Source organism: Petaurus breviceps, unplaced genomic scaffold (assembly GCF_028583685.1).
Source record: "Petaurus breviceps papuanus isolate PSGF00001 unplaced genomic scaffold, PetGlider_PUasm1.0 126, whole genome shotgun sequence".
In the NCBI taxonomy this organism is placed as follows: Eukaryota; Metazoa; Chordata; class Mammalia; order Diprotodontia; family Petauridae; genus Petaurus; species Petaurus breviceps.
In genome coordinates, this window is record NW_027185655.1 from 24,175,738 (window position 1) to 24,194,044 (window position 18,307).

General features: G+C 35.3%; 1 long non-coding RNA gene across 2 annotated transcripts in view; it reads right to left on the minus strand.

Annotated features, from left to right (window-relative positions):
• Positions 1 to 18,307, minus strand: part of LOC138169645 (uncharacterized) — a 198,861-nt gene that overhangs the window by 142,280 nt on the left and 38,274 nt on the right. The window lies entirely within an intron of this gene.

The following is an 18,307-nucleotide window of genomic DNA, read 5'->3' on the forward strand; positions in this document are numbered from 1 at the left end:
TCTCTCTCTCTCTCTCTCTCTCTCTCTCTCTCTCTCTCTCTCTTTCTGTCTGTCTTTCTTTCCTTTTCTTTCTCTGCATGACTAATATAGAAATATGTTTTGTGTGACTGCACAGGCATTATTATCATTGTTGAGTCATTTTTCACATATGTCTGACTCTTCATGACCCCAGATGAGGTTTTCTTGGAAAGGATACTGGAGTGGTTTGTGTTTCCTTCTTCAGCTTATTTTACAAATAAGGAAACTGAGGTAAGCAGGGTTAAGTGACTTGTCCAGGAACACACAGGTGGTAAGTTAGGTCATATTTAAGCATACTAAGAGGGATCTTCCTAACTATAGGATATGTGTTCTATCTACTGAGCCACCTAACTGTCCCAGCACAGCCTTTATCAAATTGCTTGCCTTCTAAATGAAGGAGGCAAGAAGGGAGAGTGGGAGAAAATTTTGAACTCAAAATTAAAAAAAAAACACAAAAAAACCCCAAAGGGGGAAAACAAAACAAAATATAAGCAAAAGTTAAAAATTGTTTTCACATATAATTGGAAAAATCATTAAAATAAAATGTATAAGACATGTTATACTGTGAATAGTGCTTTCTCTATATAATAATAATTTCACTTAAAATTAGTGGACTCTGCTTTTCCATCATTAAATCATGAGAATATCCTAAAAGTTTTATTCTGAAAGAAAATTTAAAAAAAGTTTCACAGACATTGTAGGAGCCAGAGCTTTGCCTGTATTTTTCTTGGATAATCAACATCTCTAAGAAATATACTTAAAGCCTTTTCAAGCTAGAATACCTTTATGACAGTCCATTAATTCATCATTGCTATCAATGTACTTGCTTCTGCATTCCTAATCATTTCTGAATCAAGATGAAAACAACATTTCCAAGTCTTTCTGACAGGTTTTCAGAAGAAATCACACATGCAAAAAAACACTGTACAACTTATGGGGGTGGAGTTGCATTGTTGATTTTGTAGCTTTGAAGTCAAGTTGAATTCCCTTATAAATTTGCAGCCTATCCTATTTCAGTCATCACTTCAGTTTAGGGGCGGAACATCTCATGGTCTACTTGTCACTGAGACCAAGAAAGAAATTAGAAATGGTATAAAAGCACTTCCTTTAACAGAAGAGAGATAGATGGAGACTGTGTCTTGACTATCTATATTTACACAGCACCTTTGCTGAATCCATTACCTATCATAAATATGGAACTCAAGTTATTTCTACACTATTTCCTGACCTTATTGCAATATAAAGTCAGGGTCCTGAATTCCTTCCTGCAGTACTTTGTGCTCACTCAAGAAAGAAAATAATATATACAAAAGATTCCATTCAGTTGGAGCAACCATGTTTCAAATGATGCATGTGTACACATAGATGATAACAATAATTTTATGCAATAATAACAATCTTACTAACTACCAAATATGCAATGGTACTCTATACTAGCCACGTCACAAGGTGTAATGAAAACATTTTGACAAAATAAAGTACTTTGTAAAAATAACTGATCATTATTGAAAAAATCATATTAATCCTCAATGAAGTTGAGATAGAAACGATCCTGGTATGAGAAACCATTCTGATAATATTATAATATATTTGGTAATCTGTTGAGTATTCTTCTACAAACTAACTTTTCTACTTTCATGGAGTTAGTAGGATATCAAATCATCATTTGTAGGCTCACTTAAAGCTTCCTTAATGCATCCATACAACTCCCTTAGCAGACAAACATTCTTGATTTTTTGTGATTTTTTTCTGCTAGTTTTTTATATTTTTAGAGATGTTCACTTGCAGATTGGAGAATAAAATTAAAATTTAAAATGTTGTTCTTAAGTTTACTTGGATCATTATTTTGGTGGTAATTTGAATCATTAGCTCAAATTTGAAAATATTCTATTGCCAGTACAATTTATTGACTGAGTTGTCTGCAATATTTTGAGATATATTTTGATATATCTTAGTTGCAGTAAGGGAATTCATCATCTGTATGGAAAAAAGGGAGCTTCTGATATCCTGATTCTATTTTCCAGATAGTGTCTTGCTAAGTACCAGGCAAATGGAAAATATTTATAATCTTCATTGATATGTTACATAGTTTCTACCATTTCCTTGCACATGATGAATTAATTACTAAGTCCAGACTCTTTAAGGATAATCCCTTTTTAATTTCCATGAGCAGGAAATAGTTCTGAACTACCATTACAGATCTCTCTATTGCTTAAACAAAAGACACACAACATCTGTCTGTTTGATGTTTGTTTGTTTGTTTTGTTTGTTTTCTGACATGCTGTTGTGTATTTAGGTGTATGCTGCCCATGGAAAACATTATTTTCTCTCATTCTTCTTTCCAGTATGTGCCATCCTATAAATTTTGTCCAGAGGCAAATCACTTTCATTAACATTTCCGGTAAAGATTGAGATCTGGGTTTAGAGACAGAAGACCTGGGTCACTATTCTGTCCAAGATATTTCATAGCTATTTGACTCCCCAAAAAGTCAAGCAAAAACTATTAGGTTCACTTTTTAATATTTAAAAAGGTGAATAATATAGCACCAGGAAGGTAGTTGGTTCAGTGAGTTGAGTTTGGAGCCTGGAGGTAGGAAGACTTGAATTCAAATCTGGTTTAAAACACTGGCTAAATTACTTTGGGCAAATCATTTAACCTGTTTGCCTCAGTTTCCTTAACTGTTAAAAAGGGATCATAATAGCACATACATGCCAGGGTTGTTGTAAGGATCAAATGAGTTTACATTTGAAAAATACATAATGAAGTGTGTGTCACACAATAGGAGCTTTATAATTGCTAGCTATTGCTATTATTAGCACCATCCTTACAGAGTTTCTTTGAGATCAAATGACGCAATATGTTTAAGTTGCTTGGCAACATTTAAGGAACAATTTAAATGTTAGCTATTTTGATTTCAAGAGAAAAAGAAGCACACAGGTAACCCAAAACTGCCTTTCAGTTTTAACTTCATTCCTTTTTCCAATTCTCCCTCTACCTGTGTCACCCTCTCTCACTAAGAGGGTCACAAATGCCACTGCTCACCTCCACTACTGGTATGGTCCCACAACCACTAAAATCTAAGATTTTGGAGGGGGAACACATAGGATGCTTAGGAAGAACTAGCACCTCATGGGTGAGGGCTTGTGGAACACTTCTCAGGGCTACTCATGCACCTTTGGTGTCCATCCAACTCTCACCTGTGGTTTCAAGAAACTGTAGGATGGACAGAGGCCACAGCCCTAATAAAACTATCAGGGGAGATGGGCCAAACCAGACTTACATTAACCAACAGTTCTGAAACCCATTGGTGAGGTAGGGAAAAGTCTATGCCAAGCACATTAATACAGTCCATGGAAGAATGGGAGAAATTTGTTTCAGTGGCCAAGAAGGCAGCTAAAGTAGGTCTATGGAGCCCTTAGATCTTCGTCAGACATCAAAGACACTAAGATCTTCGACTACATTTTTGACCATTGTAGGTCATCTTGACTTGTCTTACCATAGAACTTTGATGACTCTGGAAGAGAAAGTAAGGCTGAGTACTTTGTGCAATTCTGCTTCACTTAAAATCAAATTCACAGGTGAGTCAAGAAATCACTCCATAATGTCATTGGTCCTCTTTGAAAAGAGAAGACAAACAACAACATTATGATCTCACCAATGTATCAGATTTCAAGATTTCTTCTAAGGTTTTTCAGCATAAATGAATAATATAATTCGGATCATTTTGTTTTTACTATGATAACACTTATTTTTGTGACACTGAATCATCTTTTGCATCTTTGGTATAAAGGCAAATTTCATGATGAATTATTTCTTGGATACACTAATGTGATCTGGGAGAATTTTATGTTAAAATATTAAATTCATATTTATTAATGTGTTGGTCTTTATTTCTTCCTTGCTTTATTCTTGCTTGGTTTATATATTAGCATAACATATGTCTCATGAAAAAGTGTGTTTTCCAGTTTTTGAGAATAATTTGTGCATAATTAGAATTAAAATTTGGCACAATTCCATAAATTCATCAAGATTAGGATTATTCCCTCCTCTTTTAGAGTTTCTTTACAACTAATTATATGTCCCTTTGTGGAATACAAATGCTTAATATTTCTACTTGGCCTTCTGTTAATTTAGGAATATTATATTTTTAAGGTAGTCTCATATTTCCTTTGTGCTTTTACTGTGGCCAGCGCAGTTGTTGGTCTAGTGAGCAGTGAGAATGATGAGACGGGGCTGTAATCAATAGTCTATTTATTATAGGACCATTTCAAACAGAACCAAAGATACAAGTGGCTCACTGAGTTTATATGCCCCCCAACAGAAGATCTACATGACCCAAAAGAATATAGACATACCAAAAGAATGCAGACAGTGTACAAGGACCCTCCTTTGATCTTGTTTACTATTTACCCTTGCTTATGATTAGTTATTTATTAGGGTAATATCATAGGATCATATCCGAAGGCATAAACACAAAAAGATTACATGCCCTTTTGCTTATCTGCCCTGTAACCTTGTAAATAATTGTATAGGGCAGAACATTCCATTAGCAGAGCCAAGGGACCCCAAAGTTCTCTACATCCAAATGAGGTTATATGTCCTCCTGCTTATCTGCCCTGTAACCTTTCAGATAATAGTATAGGAGAGGGGAACATTTCATTAGCAGATCCGGGGAACTCCTGAAAGTTCTCTACATGCTTTAAGGTTAATGGGTATATAACTGATTAATATTTTCTAATTTTTTAAAAATTTCTTGTTTTATTTTAGTTTCACCATGTAAAATTTTTAAATCATTAATTTGATTCTCTGCCATTTTCTTTTTCATAAGTTTGGCTGCAGGGTTATATAATTTTTAAAGAGAATTTTGAAAGAGGCAGCTTTAGTTCTGTATGATACTTTTTATAATCTTTTTATTATTTTGAATTTATCCATCTCTTCCTCTAATGCACATTTTCCCTTTTACATTTGTTTTTGCTTAATTGTCAATATAAACAATATATGAATGTATATAGATGTGTGTATGAATGTATATATGCATGTATATTTATATGTGTATAAGTATGTATGTGTATATGGTATTTTGATGTGTGTATACATACACATAAACATATTTGGTATTTGATAAAATATCCCCTGGAATTATGGCAATACTTCTCAAAAGTATAGAGCAATTTCCTTCATTTAATGTAAGTATGCATTTATGTGTATAAACATATGTGTGTATATACATACAATTTATGCAAAAATTATATATATATATATGTGTGTGTGTGTATATATGTGTGTGTGTATATATATATATATATATATCTCCATATGTGTCTGTCTGTGTATATTCTTATAAAATCCAGACATTTTGGTTTGTTCCATCATAATTATCATTTTAATTCACATTAGTATTAATTGCATGACTTTTCTTTGACTCATTTATTATTTTTGCTTTCATTGTTAAGTCTTCATTTAGGTTTTTATGTTTTCTTTGCATGTATTGAACTGATTACTGTTTTTACTATACTATGATCAACAAATATGTTTAATATGTATGCCTTTTTATATTTATACTGTCATTACTCTGTGTTTTATTACACATTTTTTAAATGTTCAACTTTGTGGAATTTATATTTTCTTCATGGCCTCATTCAGAAAATGATAGTCTTTTGCCCCAATTTCTCCAGGAATTTGTTCACTGGTGCATGTTACCCCTTGTCTATCTTTCTGTTTGATTTGTCCAATTCTGAAAAGGGGACATTCAAGTCTCCTAACATTAATTTATAATTCAGGTTTTTTTTTTCTTTATGAATTTGGATGTTACAACATTTGGAACATTTAGGTTTAATATGATGCTAGTTTGTTGTTGTTTTATTTTTCACTCTTAATTCATAAGGTTGTTATCTTGTTGGACTTTTTTCTTATTTTAAAAAAAATTTTAACTTTAATAATTATTATATAATAAAGACATAATTTCTCTTTTGTTTGTGGAATGTGTTTTTCTTTTCTTTTCATAGAGTTTATGAGGATAGGAGTCAGGAGGAAAATGCCAAATACTGCATATTCTTGGTCAAGCATTTTAGAAGAGCTGTTTCATCAACATTTGACCAAAACAATTCTTTAATTCCATTGATGAAGTTCAAAAAATGAACCCTTGGATATTATTCACGAGTATGCTATGAAACTTAGAAAAGTTACCAAGTACTTTTGACAAATATTGACATAGTTCCAGAAAATATTTTGTCAAACACCAAAGTCAAGATAAGAAACAGGGCAAGGGGGGGAGGATATAGAATTAAGGAAAATGGTGCATTAAATAACATATTTTAATTTCATGATTTGATAAGAAAGGAGACATAGTCATAGAAGATTAAAATACAGTTCCATCAGCTTTTTAAATATGATGATGATGATTATTGATGATGATGATGATGATAAGGAGGAGAAGGAAGAGGAAAGAGAGAAGGAAGAAGTCATTGTTTTAATCTTTCATTTTCAATTCTTCATTCTTCCTGACAACACAAAATTCTACTTCCAGTTGTCTCATCTGGGACAAGTTCAAAAGACCAACCATTTCACAAAAGATTTTAAATAGCCTACTTTCTTATAATTGATGAATAAATATTGGGTTTTTTTTAATTGTTAGTCTTGTTGAATAACCATTGATAAGTTTGCTATAATTCATTTTCATACTTAAAATGCCATCAAGTTCAAATATACTGAATTGTATGAACCAAAGTATATTCATCTTTTCCAAAAAAGCTGATTCACAAAATCAAATACATTAACTGCAGTTTTCCCTCATTTCTTTCTATTTATATTTCAAAAAGTAGTAATGAAATTGACAAGGCTTTATAAATACATGTTAAATTTTTCTATAGCAAATATGATAAATTAAATATACTGATTTAAATTGTATATATGGAATTGTTCCTTTATATCGATATGGTCTATTTTGTGCCTATGTCTAAGTTATTAACCTCAAAGAACAATATCACCAAATCAAAGAATCTGAGCATTAAAATAAAGGTTGCATGCTGCTCCAAGTCACACTAAAAAACAAATAACATAGTCTGGATTGGTGTAGCACTACTGCAATATTTACAACACCCACAATCAAGATAAAGACCACGACTATATGTATCACATGATGTTCTATTGCAAAATATGCCAAACTCTCTAGATAGAGGACAGAACTGAAACATTTATTTAGATACCAGAAAAACATATCCCAAGACCAGTAAGCTGATTCCATCATAGTATTAAACATATTCAGAAGTCATAATAAAACTGAGAGCCACAGAAGCCTTCAGCCTTCCCACAAACCAATATAACATCAATATTTGCTCAGAAAACTCTCTATCTCCTTGCTGGAGGTCCTCTATCCCCCACCATCTGGATAGATCTGAACCAGCTTGCTGTGGGCTCTGCTTCTCTTCAGCAAGCTCCTCCCACCACAGGCTCCATGTGACTACATTCAGCCTATCAGGGGCAGAGTTTACTTTCCAAGCAGGGGAGTACAAAGCCAAGCACAAGCAGTTTTTCAGAAGACTGATGCTGTGAACAGCTCCAAGATTTTGATTACTCAGTATAGTGAACTCTCTAGTTATCTGGTACCAAATTAAAGCAAAATATTCACAGAAATCAATGTACAGCTTTCACAGTGTTATAACACAACAACTTATCACTAAAGTGACCACATAGTTCTCACCAAAGTGGTCACATAGTTTTAAGCAAAAGATAACATGAATTTAGTAAGAACTCAGTTTCACTACCATCATCCCTAAGGAGGCAAGCTTCCTTTATTGACACAAAGTACAAAGGTCAAAGTTCTCTACCCCTAGGTCACATTGTTTTAATCTCTTCAATCAAAAAGTCCCCTTTCTTCTTAATTGGAGAAGTCCTTAACTCAATCATCTAAATATAAAGGTCACATTTCTCCACCCCTAGACCACTGTAAGTCATAATTTTCTCAGTTTGCATTAAATATCAAGGAGAGGTCTTTTCATCTTGACTCAAGGCAGGCTCTCAGCTTCTATGGTTCCTCTTCCATGGTCCCAGGTCTTGTCCAAATCTATCCAACTGCCACCTGGGTTCAAAGGCAGAGAGATCTCAGTTCTTTGTCCAGCTTCTTGTGCAGTTCCTGTTCCATACTGATGCTCACAGTGTCTGGTTAACCTCAAGTCCTTCACAGTTTCTGTTCCTGGGAAGATAAAGCTTGAGAAAGCCACAATAACATTGATATACATTGCTGGTATCCCCATCAATTCACTTTCTGCCTGTGAAATCAACATAGACCCAACAACAAGGTCTGAGGCATCAACACAAATAATCAGTATAGTCCCAGGAATTCTGAAATCATCATCAAGACCCTCTTCTAGGATTCCTGTAAACATATGACAAGAAAATCCTCTTTCAGGGCTTCTGAACCAGAAGCATGGTGGCAGGGCTTCGGTAACAACAGCACTGTCCTCTATCAGCAGATGAATCAGACAAAATCACAGCAAAACAAAGTACCAACACCACAGCCATGCCTCCTCCTAGTTCTCCTGTCTTCTCAGTTCTTCTTAGTTCTCAGTTCAGTCCTCAGTTTTCTTCTTTGTCTTTAGCCATAGCAGCCCAGCCTCCAGATGCTTGAGCCCAGCAGTTCTGCCTCTCTCAGCTTGGGCTTTTCCTTATATATGGTGTTAGCTCCTCCCTGTTCTGCCCCTTCCTTTTATGTCAACAAGTCCATCCCACTGTGGAATTCACAAGTTCTGGGTCTTAATACTTGGCACAATCATGAACTTGGAACAAGTTGCTAAGTACCTGTTTGATTACAAATACAGGGGTTAGGGAAGATCTTCAAATTCCCATTACCATTAGAGGGAGATCTTCAAACTATCCCCTAGGTCTATTAAGGGGCAGGGATGATCTTCAAATTCCCATTACCATTCCAATTGGGTAACAGAAGATTTGAGTTCAAATTTCTGATTTTGCCAGAAACTAGAAATCAATTTAGAAAAATCACTTCATTTCTTTTGTCCTTAAATCTTGTCATCTCTATAGACTAGTAATTAGAATAAATATCTAAAGCTCTGCCTTTTATACACACTTAAACTACCACTACCACCATCACAACCATAATCACCATCATCTTTTTCACTACCATCATCGTCTCCAAACTGGATAGAATGAAAATCTTTGCAAATATGGAGACTTAGAGGAAGAAAACAAAACCTTGATGAAGCAGGATGGATGATGATGATAATTATGATGATGATGGTGATGAAGATGCAAATGTTATGTGCTGGTCTCTTTGCTAACCACTGGGAAAACAGACAATAAAAAATAAAGACAGTTCCTAACCTCAAGGAGTTTACCCTCTAATGGATCAAGGCAATACATAGAAAATGGAGATGAAAAGTTCATGTGAAGTGCAGAGGGTTAGAAAGTTCAAGTGTAGGAGTAAGGTTGAAAAGTCCAGAGAGCCAAGAACAGAGTAATGAAGAATTGACCTATAGTTGTCTTCTGTACTTTCTCAAATGAATGTTCCAGGTAATAATAAGCTGGCATTAAATGGCAGGGACTTCTGAGAGCCAATATGGCAGCGTAAGCAGTAAATTGCTTTGGTTCTCCCATATTCACCTCCAACCAACCCTAAAATACCACACCAGAACAAATACTGGAACAGTGGAGCCAGCAGAAACATGGAGTGCAGCAGTCTTTTAGCCCAGGAGAATTTGAGTATTAGCAAGAAAGGTCCATCTCCCTTGGGTAAAAGGGGAGTGTATTGCAGGACAGAATCTATCCCAGCAAGACCCACATCAGAAAACCAGTGGGGAATCCTGAGCTCCAGTATGGGGAACCATGTAAATGCCAACACCAGGACCCCCCATTTGCCTTAGCATAACAAGGGGAACGAGGTGTCTCCAGCTTTGAGAACCACCACATGCTTCAGTGTAGCACCTGTAGGGCAAGCATACTCCAATCGCCAGATCTCCACATTCTTCAGGACAAACCAGGAAACAGGTATCCTCTACAACATGCCTTACTGTAACTCTGGGGGGAATGCAAAAAAACACCATCTGGGCTTAGCCCACATCTGACCCCACCCCTACAACCCCAGATCAGAGCCAGGTAAGTTGCTAGATTCCTAAGGTTTCCAGTAGTGCCAGCCATCTTGACCTCAACCCCTCAACACAGTACCACACAAGAGGATCCCTTGGGGGAGCCTTAGGGAAATATCAGCACAACACTGGGTAAACAGCCAGGGCCTGCAGTCACTGGTGCAAGAAACCAGAGAAAGAGTCCCTTCCAACCTTGGAGCAGGGATCAAATTTAAAAGAAAGGAAAAAGGAAAAAAAAACATATGAGCAAACACACAACAACAAAAAAGAATTTGACCACAGAAATTTATTTTGGTAACAGGGAAGACCAAGACATAAACTTAGAAGAATACACCAATGTCAAAACATCTATAGGCAAAACCACAAAGAAAAAATGGGAAGTGGTCTCAAGCCCAGAAAGAACTAATGGAAGTGATCAAAAACTACTTAGAAATCATATAAAAGATGTAAAAGAAAAATTGGGAAAAGAAATGAGTGATGCAAGAGAATTACAAAAAGAGTCAACAGCTTGGAAATGCATAATTTACTCTTTTTCCTGTTTGCTGCTGGAATTGTCCCAAAAGCATTTTTTAATGCATTTAGAGAAGAATATCTTTGCATAAATAAAGTTTGAAAGAGAAACTATCTTGGAGATATAGAGACTTTTGCTTAAACCTAGGCAGTAAAATTCCTTTATTTATCTTTACATGCTGTATAATATCTAAGAAGTTAAAAAAATGATCAACACATGTTATGCAAGAATGAATTGCTGAGATAGTTCCAGGCTAAGGACTCCATTTCATCTGAAAACGCTCCTCTGGACTTATTCAGAATCAGCAATGATTCTAACTATATCAAATTTATGATACTGGGAGCTGTCCATGCAGCTGATCCATTTTGCAGAGTTTGAGACAGACCTTCTCCTTCATGCTGCCTATATGAGTCTAAGAGCTGTTTATATGTATTAGACCTACCATGCACAGTTTGTTAATAAATGTATATTTAGAGTCTCCAATTATTCTCCATTAGTACAAATTACATTGATGGGTCCAGAAAGGATAAATAATTAAATATTTCAAAAAAAAACCTTATTGGAACCTTATTGTCTTAGAATTAGAAACTGACCAGTTGTTACTTCAGGTTTTGTATCATAATTTATTATTTACACATGCTAAATAATCATGATTATACAGTTAGATCATATAAAGATAGTCAATCTTCCCATTTTTACATAATGCATGTTTGTATTTAATCACCATTTATCATTTACCTTGAGTACATTTTGTGTGTGTTTTAACATAAGAGGAAATTAGAACATTATGACCCTCCTCCCTCTTGCCTCCATGAAGGAAAAACATTAATGAAATGGAGATAGGACATAAAAAATCTTTTTATATAAATGAATCTTTTTCAGTGGTTAAGTGGTTTAGCTTGCCATTAGCCCTCTCCAAGTATTCAATCACACGGTACACTAGCATAAAACCATCTTTAGTTGATGAAGTTCAGAACTACCTACAGCAGTCTGTGCTAGTATAACTTACAAATTACATCTAAGTAGGGCTCTGGAATAATTAAGTGGTTCTGTAGAGGGGAGGGTAAATCTGGTGCTAAAATTTCAAGTCAGATGTAGTCTGATTCAGGTAAGACCTCAGTCTTTTTATGCTGTTTAGGAAAAACAAATCTTCTATTCACAGATGCCTAAAGGACGTGAAATACCTTGGCGCATACACATTAAACAAAATTGCATTGTTCTAAATCACAACCTGAATAATGGAAAAATGCTCTAGAGGAGAAGAGAATTTAGATGAACTTGCATTTGTGTAATGAAGTCCTCTAGAGTGAGAATATTCTAGCCTTTGATTTAAAAGGATCCTGCTGAAATATGTCTGATTGTATTAGCCCTGGCCTAAAAGTCTAAGTAGAACCATGTGGCTAAGCTAACACAATTTATTAAAAACGAACAAAAAACCCAAGACCCCCTATTTTAGTGTTGCCATTTGATGATTACCTCCAAGGAGCCAAGGAAAGAGTACCAAAATAATACAGTCAACTTTCTTCTTTTAAGCAGGTAATCACTGGGTAGATGACTAGATAACCTCTAAGAAAGCCACCAATGAAATAAAAACTAAAACCTAGTCAAATTTCAGCATGACTTGCATTTACACTAAAGCCATAAATATTATGGATGCTGAAAACTGAGGATTTTTCTGCATCATTGATTTTTTTTCTATTCTTCTTTCCCTTGAACCCTTCCTTCCTTTTTCCTTCTTTACTCTTTTAAATGTTTTTTTTCTTGTTTTCTTCCTTCCTGTCTTTCCTTCTAATTTTATCCTTTGTGAAAACTTTCAAAATTCCTTTTACTTAAGCAAATAATATATGATGACTGGAATCATTAGATTAGAAAGGATACTCATTTTCTGGTGAGACTTATGCCCTCCAATAACACTCAAAATTCACCCCAAGAAAATAGAAACAAAATGTCATATCTGCTTTGACATTAAATTTCTATATTAATTGGAAAAGTGTTATTTTATTTTGAATCCATAATACTTTTCCTGAAGGAAATTGAATTCAGAGGTGTTGACAACTCCAAAAATGTATAGATGTATGATCACAGACACAAGAAGTGATGGGTTCTACTGTATTTTCTTCATTAATGACTGGAAAAGTTTATTTGTGGAGCTGTCTTTGCTTATAGCTGTTTATGACTGACAACATTTTTTTTCTAATTTCTATGACAAAAATAAAATGATTAATCCTCTACTAAGCTACTTCTAAATATAATATATTCCTTGTTTAAAGAACAGGAGCTTTGAAAGTTTTCAGAAAGGGATAGAAAACACTCCAGAAATCAAATCTGAGAACATAAAAAGAAATAAGAAACTTGATGTGGAAGCCATACCAACTCATTGACCAACTTAGCTTTGAAAAGCATATATGCCTTTTCCCCAAGATGACAACAAAGGCAAAGAAGGAAGCCATTCAACTCCATCCCCAAGATAGAAGCCAGGTCCAAGGCCTTAAAGGCCAAGAAGATGGTATTGAAGGGTGTACAGTCACAAAAAGAAAATCTGGATGTCCCCCAACTTCCAGCAGCCCAAGATACTAAGACTTCAAAGGCAGCCCAAATACCTTCAGGAAAGTGCCCCTTGGTGAAACTAGCTTGATCACTATTCCAGCATTAAGTTTCCCTTGTCCACTGAGTCTGCTATGAAGAAGACTGAGGATAATAATATTTTAGGCTATATTGTGGATGTCAAGGCCAACCAGAATCAGATCAAGTGGATGGTAAAGAAGCTATAGGATATTGATGTGGTCAAGGTCAACACACTAATCTGGTATGATGGAAAGAAAAAGGCCTATGTCTGACTTGCTCCAAACTATGATGCTTTAGATGTTGCCAATGAAACTGGTATCATCTAAACTGTGTCCAGCTATAAAAGATACTGTAATGAAATAAGAATTTGGTCCTCACTCCCAAAAAAGAACAGTTGCTAAAAGCAAATAATAATGAGACATTAATGGGTTAATAATGGTAAAACCCAGTGATACCTTTGTGAAATTCAAATACATCTTTTTGTTTGTGTGATATAATTTAAAGGAAGAGCTTTTTGAAAGCAGAAAAAAATAACTGGACACACTCTGATGGACATTGAATTACTAAACTAGAGATTGTTTCAGAGTTCAAGGAAGCAGCTGGAGGAGAATTCAGTTCCTTTTCCCACTTATAGAGCGGAGGATGAAGGAAGAGAATTTGCTGTCCTTCTCCCAAATAACCTGCGACACTCTGAAGGAAAACAAATTGACTTGTAAGAGACATTGCATCCAACGGGGAAGAAAATTGCAAACAGAAGGCAGTTACTTTAGGGATGAAGCAAACAAGGTGTTGTGGGAGGACGACACCATCTTATATGAAAAGTATTGGGAGTGCCAAAGCTCTTAATGGACTACGAAGCTACTATGACTATTAAGAAAAAAATAAGGAGGGGGTAGAGTAAAGATGGTGGAGTAGAAACAGACCTCTGCAGGGCTCTGACTCCCACCACCTCCAGTTCATGTAAAATGTGGCTCTGAAGAAACTTTGGAGCTACAGAACCCACAAAATGACACAGAGAAGCTAACCTCCTACTGAGGACATCCCAGCAGGCCAGCAGGAATTGGCCAGCGCAATGCTGTGGGAGCCAACCCCAGCCCCTTGGGAGCCTGAGGTTTTAGCCTCAGGGTGGTGTGACCAGCTGCCAGTTGGAGGGACTTCAGATCACCAGCAGCTATGGGGTTTCCTTAATTATCAACATATAGAAGGTAAGGACAAAGTGAGTAAATACCTTCAGTAGCTGCAAAACCCCCAGAAAATTGGGACAAAGATCCCATACCTGGTAGAAGAGTCCTACTGTGGCAAAAAGCCCCAAAGTCAAGTAATTGAGTGGCAACATGAGGAAACCAGGGAAGCAAAGCAAGCAGAGCAACCTAACTTGACACTCCTATTTTGGGGACAAAAAGGATCAAAGCATGGAACAGGAGGAAGGCTGTGAAGTCAGAACTCCTGCAGCAAAAGCTTCCAAGAAAAATACGAACTGGTTACAGGCCATAGAGGACCTTAAGAAAGATTTTGAAAACCAAATAAGAGAAGTGGAGGAAAAATTGGGAAGAGAAATGAGAACGATGAAAGAAAATTATGAAATGAGAGTCAACAACCTGACTGAAGAACAAAACACCTTAAAAATTAGACTAACTCAAATGGCAAAAGAGGCTTAAAAAGGCAATGAGGAGAAGAATGTCTTAAAAAGCTGAATTTTCCAGATGGAAAAAGAATCTCAAAAGCTCACTGAAGAGAATAATTCCTTTAAAATTAGATTTGAGCAAATGGAAGTTAGTGACTTTATGAGAAATCAAGATACTATTAAACAGATCCAAACAAATGAAAAAAAAAATTGAAGGCAATGTGAAATATCTCATTGGGAAAACCACTAACCTGGAAAATAGATCCAGGGGGAGCTGATTTAAAAAATTTTGGACTACCTGAAATCTATGCCCCAAACAAGAACCTAAAAAGCATCCTTCAAGAAATTCTCCTGGAAAATTGCCTTGATGTTTTAGAACCTGACGGCAAAATAGAAGTTGAAAAAATCCACCGATCACCTCCTGAAAAAGATCCCCAAAAGGAAACCTCCTAGGAAAATTATAGCCAGGTTCCAGAATTCTCAGATCAAGGAGAAAATATTACAAGCAGCCAGGAAGAAACAATTTGAATATTGTGGAAACACAGTCAGGATAACACAGGATCTGGCAGATTACATATTTAGGGATCAAAGGGCTTGGGCTATGATATTCTGGAGGTCAGAGGAGCTGGGATTAAAACAAAGAATCATCTATCCGGCAAAACTGAGTTTCATGTTTCAGGGGAAAATATGGTCATTCAGTGGAATAGAGGACTTTATAAGCATTCTGGATGAAAAAACCACAGTTAAATAGAAAATTTGACATTCAGATACAAGAAGCAAGAGAAGTATGAGAAGGTAAACAGGGAAACGAAAACATAAGGAACTTATCAGAGTTGAACTATTTACATCCCTCTATAGGAATATGATAATTTTAACTTATGAAACATTTCTCAGAATAGGTGAAGGGAATGGAATAGAAATCTGTATATATATGTGAGTGTGTGTATACATATATATACATGCACACATACACACACACACATATATATATACACACATATTCATTTATATGTCTATATAGGAGGGTATATAGGTATATGAATACATATGTGAGTGAATATGTGTACAGGTTTACATAGACAGAGGGCACAGGACCAATTTAATAGGAAGGGATGATACTTAAAAGGTGATATTAAGAGGTGAGAAAGAAATATAATGAGCAGATATGGAGAGAGACACAATGGGGTAAACTATCTCATATAGAAGAGGCAGGGGAAAATGGTTGCAACAGAGGGGAAGAACAGGAAGGCAAAATGGAATGGGTCAACCTTATTCTCATTGAATTTGTCTTAGGGAGGGAATGACATACACACCAAATAGGGTATCTCACCCTACAGAAGAGTAGGGGGGAAGGGGATGAGAGGGGGGATGGTGGAAAGGAAGGCAGGCTGGGGGGGAGGGAAGTTGGAAGCACCCACTTTTAAAAAGGGACAGGATCAAAATAGAGAATAGATCAAGTAGGGGATGGGATAGTCTGGAGGGAAATACAGTCAGACTTTCACAATATATCCACTATGGAAATGTTTTGCATAGCTCCACATGTACCACCAATATTGAATTGCTTATCTTCCAAGTAATGGTGAATGATGCGGGAGGCAGGGAAAGAATCTAGAAATCAAAGGTTTAAAATCAAATGTTTAATATATACATATATTATTATTATTTATTATTATTATTATTATTATTATTATTATTTTACATGTATCTGGGAAATAAGATATACAGGCACCTGGGCATGGAGATTCACCATGCCCTACTGGAAAGTCGGAGGCGGTATGGGAGAATATATGGGAGAGAGCAGATTGGAGGAGGGGATATCCAGTGGGATCACTATTTTGGGGTGTTGGCTAGGGGAAAAATGAGGAGAAAATTTGTAACTCAACATCTTGTGAAAATGAATGATGTAAACTAGAAGTTAATAAAGCATTTGATAAAAAAAGAAAAACATAAGGAAAACAGAATCATAAAATGCAGTTACCCTTATTATCATTTTAAGCTTTATTTGGGCATCAAAGGAGGATCTAAAAGTGTCAGAAACAATATAGAGAGGATTTGATGGTGATAACTGACAAAGGAGAAAAGGGCTTATTTCTTTTGCCAAGGTGAAGTACATTTGAACTGGAAAGAAGAGAATAAAATTCAATAAGGAGATGATTTCAGATCAGTTGAACCCAAAACTACATAACCAGATTTTGAAAGAAGGGAGTCATGACTACACAGTCATCAAAAATATGAGAAAGTTTAGAAAGAACAGAAAAGCTACCAGAAATTGGAGACATTTTTCAGAAACAGGTTTAGTGGGAATTGCAAACTCTAGGCCAATGAACTTGATTTGGATTCTTTGGATAATTCTGGAATGTATTTTTAAAGACATGATCATGTCTAACAAATCTTTTACGATGGTGGTTTGAAACTTTTAACATAATAATAATTTTAAGTTTTAACACTTAGGTAGTGTTTTCATGTTTACAAAGGATTTCCCAAATAGTATCTCATTTGACCCTTTTAACAGCTCCCTGAGTTAGTTACCAACATTCTCCCAATTTTATATATGAAGAAATTGAATAGTGGAATACTATAAAAATTGTTTATCTAGATTTTAACAAGACATTCAGTCAAATGTAATTTTAAAGAAAAAAGATGAATAAATGTTCAGTAGATGTTAGTACAATTAAAGGAATTTGAAATCTTATGCATTAATGGTTCTGTTTCAGCCTAATGAAAGTAACCTCTCCTACCAACCCACATGTGGTCTTGTGACAGTGAGCATTTTTGTCTGTAGTTTGGATAAAACCTTAGAAAACACACTTATCAAAAGTGCAAGACCACATGGGCAATTAAAGTGAGTGATAAATGTGAACCCATTCTTTCTACTGCACCATGCTGCTTCCTATATTCATCATGACATCATACACTGTCATTTTCCATTTTTTTTCCTTTTATTATAAAAAAAGATGTCTACATTTAGAGAAAATGTGAAATACCACCCAAGACTAAAAAAAAATCTAAATTCTAACACAAGACATGAACCTGAAGGAAGATAAACACATACTCAGAACAAATACAACATTATCCTATTTCCATTTATATGACTTATTTCCTTTAAAATATAGGTAGAAAAGTATTTTCTTCCACTCCATAAATTCCCCATAAAGAATAAATGTTCCATTTTTGCATTTTGGGTGGTTATACAATTATTTCTTTCTTTCTTGGTTGGCATATATGTATGTGAGTATATATACATATACATTCACATACATATTTGTGCATGATATATTCCATTTCTGCCTGTGGACATCCTTCCTCTCCTTCAAAGTTCAAACTCCAGCTCAAATGCCCTCTCCCCTGGCAAAAGAAAAAAAAGTCCTATATCCCTTTAACCTCATAGCATTACTCATATTCTCTTTACATATTTTAAGATATATTATATTTATCTGTATACCTGAATCAGCACCTTTCTTACACACCAATAATCAATGTGCTGCAAAAAA